This window comes from Schistocerca cancellata, chromosome 8, assembly GCF_023864275.1.
Source record: "Schistocerca cancellata isolate TAMUIC-IGC-003103 chromosome 8, iqSchCanc2.1, whole genome shotgun sequence".
Classification (NCBI taxonomy): Eukaryota; Metazoa; Arthropoda; class Insecta; order Orthoptera; family Acrididae; genus Schistocerca; species Schistocerca cancellata.
The window spans coordinates 458272390-458282060 of record NC_064633.1 but is presented as its reverse complement, the minus strand read 5'-3'; positions in this window follow the sequence as shown (position 1 = coordinate 458282060).

Here is a 9671-nt window from a genome sequence, read left to right as displayed (position 1 = left end):
CTAACTACAGTCCAATTGGAGCCCGTCACTGCTCTGCCAAAAGGAATTACAACACTGCAATAGTTTCTGGTATAGAAACTGACATAAATTAAAGTTATACCTTAGTTTTTCCCGGCGTATAAAATGTCCAAACAACACGACACGTCAGCCAAAGAATAATATCACAGCAGGTGAGAGGGTGAGAGTGCTGCTTTACGTTCACTTAGAGTGGATACGAATATTGTTATTTTACCCGCATAGAAGGGCATTGATAATGTTATTTGGACTAGCAGAATTACGTTCAGAAGATTCAGTGTTTACAGTCTGATTCAGCGTATCCGAGGATCGGTGCTGGGCTCACAAAAACTGTTGAGAGAAAAACCAACAGACCCCTGAAGAAAAGTTTCTTACCTCAGGAGACTATCAAGAGCCTCAGTTCTGCTGTTCTCCCTAAGTTATATGGTCACCCTATTGTCCACAAGGAAGTATTTTTTCTTTGTCCGATTGTAACATTGGTGCTCCGACATACCGAGTAACAAAATACCATGCTGCTCCGTTGAGCCTAATAGTAGGTCGGTGTGAACACAACATTAAGAACACGGCGCATTTCTTACGTCGATTAGAAGGAACGCGTTTGAATGACTATGATATTCTAGTAAGTTTCGATGTGATCTCTCTTTTCAGTCGTATTCTTCGGTCTGATTCGTTACGGTTGATTGGAGTTACGTTTGGTGCTGAATCAACGAAAGTATTTCGACATGTGTTGACTTACCCTTACTTTTTATTCAATGACCAATACTACGAGGAGACAGATGGAGTGTGATGAGAGGCTTGTTGTAGGCTATTATTGCCAGATTGTTTACGGAAGATTTCGAGGAACGTTCCTTGGAGTCGGCGGCTTCGAAGCCTACGTGTTTTTTCAGATATGTAGAAGACACTTTTGTTGTTTGTCCTCATGGCAGTCAGAATTTGGACGACTTTTTCGAATACATGAATTCAATCCACCAGAATATTTGTTCTACGATGAACGTATCTGTCCTCCCTTCCTTGATACGCTGGTCAGGAGGACGGCGGGTGGTACGTTGGGACATATCGTTTATAGGAAGCTTGCTCACTCTGCCTTGTATCTGCAGGCTGGTAGTCGTCACCGCCAGGCTCGGCGTGAAGGGGTTCTTCATAGCTTGTTTCGCAGGACCCACGTCATCTCGGACCATGGGAGTTTGGCAGCTGAGTAAGTCCATCTCGAAGTCGCCTTTCGTCAGAATGGTTATAGTGAAAGACAGATTAGACATGCGTTGCACTATGGACAAACTGCTCACCGGGTGAGTGATGATAAAACTGAAGTGACACCAAAATCTACGGCCTTTTTGCTTTACGCAGTGAGAATTTCGAACAGTATTGGTCGTTTCCAGAATGAGTTCGAGTCTCGGTCGGGCACACAGTTTTAATCTGCCAGGAAGTTTCAGTATTGGTCGCATTTTGCGGAAATATGATATTAAGCGTGTTCTTCGATCACCATCTAAAATCAGTGCTTTTTTTAGATACGGTGAAGGATGATCTTGTTTTGTGTAAGGCGGATGTCTACCGTATTCCTTACAGTTGTGGCATGTCATATATCGGTCAGACTGTCAGGATTGTGGAGGATCGATGTACAGAACATAAGCAGCACACAATCTTACAATTCCCCAGAAAATCCTCCCTTGCAGAGCACTGTCTTGGCAGCGGTCATTCTATGGTTTGTAACAACACTTCAGCTGTTGGGATAGTTTTATTAATGAAGCTGTTGAAATTAAATTAGCAAGTAACCTTATGAATAGAGATGGTGGTTTTTGTTTAAAACTCTGCATGGAATCCTACTCTCTCACTTGTCAAAAAACAAGAGAGTGTTTATGCTACCTCACCCGTGGATTTTAATTTCACTGTCGATAATTCGTAACGTCGGTCATCGTTGGTTTGTGATGACGTTAGTTTTTACAGTATCTGTGTCGATGTGTGTATATGTTGCCTTTCTGGAGTTCCTCTGAAAATCGAGGTTTTAAGTTCGCTTGCACCGTGTGTACTTGCTGAAGTTTTGCCTTAAAAATGGCAGGGCGTGTTCCTGTCGAAATTTCGGCAGTTGACACCGACGCCGTCCTTAAGTTCTTTGAAAATTAAAGTTATTTACAGCAGTAATAAATTACACATTACTCTTACGGAAAATCAATTTGCCGAAATGTATTGCCACCTTCATAATACGAATGTAACTCTCAACGCCCGTATGTGAAAATTATAGCACATTAATTCGGGTGTGTAATAGATCCGACTCTAGAGCCACTCATAGTAACGAGCATCTATTGACTTAGTTTCCAAAAAAGTGACTCCCCAGATCACAAACCAAAATGACTGAAACGTACAGGAAATGACAGACAAAATGAACAGCTTCGCTGAAAGGTGTTAAGGCTGGATCCTACGTTAGTGACAGAAACGACCGACAGCGCTCGAAATATGGATTCGCGACATTCGAGCTACAAGCAGCAGCATCGTGTGACATGTGCTGGCGTACTGCGTGTAAGCGACCAAATCAAGAAACTAAATGGATACTAGATTGGACCAACTGCTTCTATAAAACGTTGCCCATAAACCAGGGGCTATTATAGGTTGAGAGCAAGACAGCAAAACTAGCTTTACTTAGGAAAGTTAGTCGGTAAATGAGGGCTATGCAGGAAATTTACAAAGAGAGGGATCTTCACAGAGAATTTCGTAATTTATTTCATGAAATATGAAGATCAACATGCCAATTGCTCGCATATACGCAGATGAGTAGAGATGTGTTCAACTATTTCATCGATGGATTAAAGTCAAGTGTTTATCATGTGATTCCAAACTTTCAACAGGCATTAAGTTCGGAAGAGTGAGTGACTAATGTAAATATGAAAACGTAATGAGCTTCACCCCCCCACCCTTCCACACCCTTCTTCTCCCCGAGGCATCTGTGGTTTGTGATAGCGTCTCTAGGGCGTAATCTGAACCGTCTAGGCTCCTGGGTATGGACACAATTACTTCTTATATTCCAACTCACTAAACTACAGTTATAGCCACTATCCTTTGTACCAAGTTAATATAAGATAAAATACTCTTTACATTGCATCTCAGAGTATATTTTTAAGGTCTTGCCGAAGTATATGATCCTTAAATATATGCTACTGAAAATCAAATATATAGGCAAACTACAATGTTAGTGAACAAAATTTTCATATATAGGCTAGTGGTTGTAGTGTCTTTATGAATTTATCTAGTTTGTAATTAATGTGAAACTAGAATCGAAACATAAAGAACACATGCTATGTGTACGGCACGCACAGTAACCTATCCCAGTACTTCATGCTCCTCGTTATCATCATTTACATCAAGCATATTGTCTGGGTTAAAGTTCAGATAACGCTGCCTGTTCACTTCAGGCACAACATCTAGTAGTTTTGATAAGTATACTTGTTTCAAGCTTCATTTGGTAGTTTCAAGTCTCTGCGTTTCGAGGTTGATACTTGCATTCCACCTACATATTCAAGCACTAGATATCTACAAGCTGTGGGGAAATAAAAGATTATGGTCTCCCTCCATGCGACTTGAAGAAAGTGGTGGCCTCACATGACCCCAATGAATAATATGTTACTTTAAAGAACAGTTTGTAACGCTGGAAATGCATATCCTCCTATTTCCATCTATTGTACTATAAATTATTTTCCTTATTTTGTTACCTGAAGATATGACGTTTCTGTGTCTTTGTATATTGTAATTGTTTTACTATTTGTATATATATATGCATTTATGTCAATGTATAATTGTTTTTGTTTTGTAAATACTATTTGTATTTTTACGCTGGTTCTTGCCTAGGGAAAACTATGCTATCGAACGATTACATCGATAGGTCGTGTGGAGAACCAAAGTGTTTAGGATCTTTGGTAGTGATATCTCTGCCGCGTGGAGCGCGGGCAGAGGAGAGTCTGGCTGGAGCAGGGCGGTGGAGTAGGTGTGTTGTGTGACGCTCCCGCGAGTTGCCGCGCTTTCGGGGTTCGGCAGATGTAATTGCGCTCCACATGCTATGATAGTTTCTGACACGGTGTCGCGGACGGGAAGCATTAGCTGGCGCACATCAAGAGCCCGTTTCACCTGGTGACCGTGTCAAGAAGAAGGCACGCCAGCATCCAGCTTCTGCAACAGCGACGGCCGACAATGAGTGACTGTCGTCACCTCCTCGATCGACGACTTCAAACCTTCAATCAACCAACAAGGAAGACTGGAAGCATGTAAAGTTTTAGAACTGTATGGCTTAGCTTTTCAAACTGTTAAATTTTTATCACTAAATTACAGCAACGTAGCATGAACCTTTGTTGCTCATTGTCCCAATTGCATTACCAAGCAGGGTCCCTTCCTTTTCCGGAATGAACCCGAGTTTCGTTGAAATACAGACGCCAGCGTTAAAGTAATATCATTCCATTTCACTGCTTTAATTTCAAAGTTCAGTTAAAGTATTCATATTTAGATTACACAAGCACAAATTAAGAGTGCGAGTTTTGTTACCATATTTTAGCTTACCTGTGACTGCAGCTCAGCTTGGTACATACTAAATTTTACTATTGTTAATTGTTCAGAATCATTTAATTCAAGTTCAAAGTTAAATCTCTTATTTCTAAATAGCGTAGATTCAAGTAGCTTTTGAAATGATTGTTGAGGTAGCCCAAGACTAACCTTATTTTATTCAGTTTCATAGTGCTTCAGAAACAAAGTTCAATATTAATTTCAGTCACTAAATTAACTTTCAATTTTCCGGTTTTATTAATTCTTTTGCTAAATTAAGTCAGAGTGTAGCGAAATTTATTACTTCTGACAAACATTCAGTTTTCACACAGCACGTGTCAACCTTCAGTTGCCACGCTTTTAGTGCTAATTATATGTGCATTAATCTTTCATTTCAGTTATTATAGTAGTTGTCCATAGGACTGGCGACCGTAATTTTCCCCAAATCTCAAATATCTAATTAACGCCAATTAATTGTTAACGTAACGACCGCACATTTACTTTCTTTATTAATTTTACCTTTTTCTCAAAATTAATTTCTACCAATTTCATTTGCATTTTTCCTTTCATTTAGATGTAAACCTTTCCTCCTTCTTTACCGACAAATTAACTTCGGTGACGATTGCTTTTCCCAAATTTCCATTAGGTGCACGCGGTTTAATTTTTCACTGTCATTAAGGTCGATAAGTGAGGGGGAGGTTACAAGTCTACAGGAACCTCTTAAAAACTTCATCATTGGAAAATTTCTGAAATGTACATTGTTACCACGATTATCAGCTTTTGGTATGGTAGTGAGGTCGGTAATACTGTTAAGGGTTCTGAAATCTTCATTGTGCATTTTAAAGTCTGAAATGCTGAAACTATGGAACATGAGGCTATGGGGGACGGGGGCTGGGGATGGCATTCCTCCAAGAGCTTCCAGGTTTTATGAAGTAATGGGCGTCACTGCAGCCGGTGAGCGTTCCTACAGCAATGAAAATTTTGTGCATTGGGCCCGGATGGAAGTGAATGTCAGAGAAATAGGAGAGAAATTCTCATATATACAACGTAGGAGTACAGCACTGATAAAGCCGTTTTGCTTTAAGATCAACAGACTTCAGGAGCGTGCGTACATGCTACAATCTGAGAATCGTCGTCGGTGTACTTTAGGCCCTTATGGTTCTCTGCGTCCCAATTGAACACATGTAAATTTTTACTGATATTTGATTATTGGGAACATAATTCATCGGCAATCAACAACAATTCTTCATAAATAAACGATACAAAATTTTTGAAGAGAAGGTCATACGTTTTGTGAAATGATTTTCTAAAAGTAAGAAACATTTGCTGTCAGCGTGTCTTGGGAAGTCACCCTTCAAGACGAACAGCATTTGTTACAGTCTACTTTTAATTCGATTGGTAGTTATCCAGTTGTTTCCAAAACATCCTGTATAGAGAGTGGTTTAGCTGCCCCTACTCATATATTTTATGCATCTGACAACGCCTTCAAATAACACACACAAGATTTTCATTTTCTCTCGCTCGCTACGTATAGATTATTTGTTCTACAAAAAGAAAGAACAGGATCTCTTTGTAGGAAATTTAATGAAGTCACTGAAAGGCATCTGAAATGATTCTCCAATCTGTTGAATCTCATTTGCTGCACATGATTTCTAGCATCATTCACAGGCATGTCAACTGTGTCTCTAAACTGTGCTATATTCTTTAGACGAACCATTTCAGAAAACATTTAACAATTTTTTTAATGTTTTACTTTTCGAAATTTATTCAGAAAGCATGATCATACTGACACGTCATTTGCCTTACTAGTGTCTTATGTTCTTGATACGTCCTAAATTCAGTACTTGATTTGCAGGAAGCCTTTTGACAAACAAATAACACACCACTGTCCCTTTTTCTAAACAAAATAACCAGGCCTTGAGGAGCTGAAATCTTACATATCTACCAGTAGATGTTCATAAAATGTTTCAATTTTCCCTCAAACTGTTTTTCTTAACTACCGCAATCACTTTCAAGCAATTAAATATTTGTTTGCAAAACTAGACTTTGCGCTGCTCTGTGTGATACATCATTTGTCCGTTATCTATTCTTTGTTTGGCTACGAAAATTCGGGTGAAAACTCAGTGTGTAATATATAAGAAGTTGTCTTTTCGCCTTGTTCATACATTTCATCAAACCGTTTCCAGCGTGTTATCAAATGATGAACTACATCCCCTTTGTGTGCAGCCATTTGCAAAAAACCTCTTTTCGCAATCTTAAACCGTTTATGAAATATGACGGTTTTTAACGACCACGTGATTCCCGATGTGCAGTAAAGGAACTGGGCGTGCTGTTACGTCCTGTCCACTGAATATAAAGATCAATATCTCGAGCATGAAAAGAGATATCATTCTGCTCTCAACTGTAAGTACAAATTCGGTATGTTGGCTCAGTTTCATACACAATCGGCCGGCCGCGGTGGTCTAGTGGTTCTAGGCGCGCAGTCCGGAACAGCGGGACTGCTACGGTCGCAGGTTCGAATCCTGCCTCGGGCATGGATGTGTGTGATGTCCTTAGGTTAGTTAGGTTTAAGTAGTTCTAAATTCTAGGGGACTGATGACCATAGAAGTTAAGTCCCATAGTGCTCAGAGCCATTTTCATACACAATCATGTGTGGTCAAGAATGAACTGTGCACAAAGTATATAAAAAGCGTTTTTACCTCTGAAAACTCTTAAAAATTTGGTGCAGTGATTTACACTACTGGCCATTAAAATTGCTACACCACGAAGATGACGTGCTACAGACGCGAAATTTAACCGACAGGAAGAAGATGCTGTGATTTGCAAATGATTAGCTTTTCAGAGCATTCACACAAGGTTGCCGCCGGAGACGACACCTACAACGTGCTGACATGAGGAAAGGTTCCAACCGATTTCTCATACACAAACTGCGGTTTACGAGCTTTGCCTGGTGAAACGTTGTTGTGATGCCTCATGTAAGGATGAGAAAAACATACCATCACATTTCCGACTTTGATAAAGGTCGGATTGTAGCCTATCGGTATTGCGGTTTATCGTATCGCGACATTGCTGCTCGCGTTGGTCGAGATCCAATGATTGTTAGCAGAATATGGAATCGGTGCGTTCAGGAGGATAATACGGAACACCGTGCTGGATCCCAACGGCCTCGTATCACTAGGAGTCGATATGACAGGCATCTTATCCGCATGACTGTAACGGATCGTGCACAGCAACGTCTCGATTCCTGAGTCAACAGATGGAGACGTTTGGAAGACACAACAACAAACCTGGGTGCACGAATGGCAAAACTTCATTATTTCGGATGAATGCAGGTTCTGTTTATAGCATCATGAGTTGAAATCGTCGCCAGCATAGTTTCATCTATCATGATAGCCGCATCCGTGTTTGGAGACATCGCGGTGAACGCACATTGGAAGCGTGTATTCGTCATCGCCATACTGGCGTATCACCTGGTGTGATGGTATGGGGTACCATTGTTTAGACGTCTCCGCCACCTCTTGTTCGCATTGACGGCACATTGAACAGTGGACGTTACATTTCAGATATGTTACGACCCGTGGCTCTACCCTTCATTCGATCCCTGCGAAACCCTACATTTCAGCAGGATAATGCCCGACGGCATGTTGCAGATCCTGTACCGGCCTTTCTGTATACAGAAAATGTTAGATTGCTGCCCTGGCCAGCACATTCTCCAGATCTCTCACCAATTGAAAACGTCTGGTCAATGGTGGCCGAGCAACTGGCTCGTCACAAAACTCTTTATGAACTGTGGTATCGTGTTGAAGCCGCATGGGCAGCTGATCCTGTACATGCCATACAAGCTCTGTTTGACTCAATGCCCAGGCGTATCAAGGCCGTTATTACGGCCAGAGGTGGGTGTTCTGGGAACTGATTTCTCACGTTCTACGCACCCAAACTGCGTGAAAATATAATCACATGTCACTTCTAGTATAATATATTTGTCCGATGAATACCCGTTTGTCATCTGCAGTTCTTCTTGGTGTAGCAATTTTAATGGCCAGTAGTGTACTTAGCTTCATGCAGCACAGTAACTTTGGTGGATAATAAAAAGAAATTAAGTCCTTTAGTGAGCAATTGTACGAAGATTTAAGATGTAGAAGAATATTTTTTTTTTCACTGTGTAGTTTTCTTAAAATCGGATGATAAGTATTTTGTAACACAGTGTGTCCGCTCCAGCACTTGAAATTAAACGACGTCAGCTGTAGTAGGCGAACAGCAGTGGCACAGACGTTGCCAGCCTAGGACAATTTTGTAGCCATACATATTGTTGTGTTTTGTCACCTAAGGCTGCCACCTTTGTCGCTCACGTAGGATGTAGCCAAAAAGGTTCGTCGATTAGGAATGCTCTGAAAACGGCAGATGATAGTTTTCTCTATATCTAATCGTGAATTCATATGGGGAAGTAACGTACTGTTATCAGACTCCGTCCGCTGTGCCTAGCATGCGCAGCTAGTGTTGTCGATGACGCGGCACGCGCGTATGGCGTAATAATTGCGGGCGGCGTCCGCTCTGCAGCGGCCACGCGCGACGCATTCGGACGCCGTGCGCGGGCCGCGCCGGCTCCGTTTGAACGCCGGGCTGCCGCGCGTCTCGGCGCCGCGCGCCGGGCCGGGACGTGCGCCCAATAACGGGCGGCGCGGCGCGGCGCCGGCTGCGGCTAGTGGCCGGCGTCCGGCCGTAACGCGCACCTGCCGGCGGCGCCGATATTTCCTAAGGGCCCGCCCGGGCGACTCCGGCTGCCAACTCGCCGAGCCATCGATCGCCGGCCTGCCCGCTGATGTGGCCGATGATAATGACGGCCGAATTCGCATCCGCAGCCCGCCGCTTCTACTGACCTCGTTACCTGCTGCTCAACTGGGCAGACCGTGACGAGCCTCACGAACGACTTCGACCTATTTTCATCCGCTGCGCGAGACTTGTTTTCTTCTTTTTTATTTCTAATTTCATTTTAAGCCTGGGCGTGTGCGGAGAGAACACAAATGGAGTATCATGGATGAGCTTTCTACACTCCTGGAAATTGAAATAAGAACACCGTGAATTTATTGTCCCAGGAAGGGGAAACTTTATTGACACATTGCTGGGGTCAGATACATTAC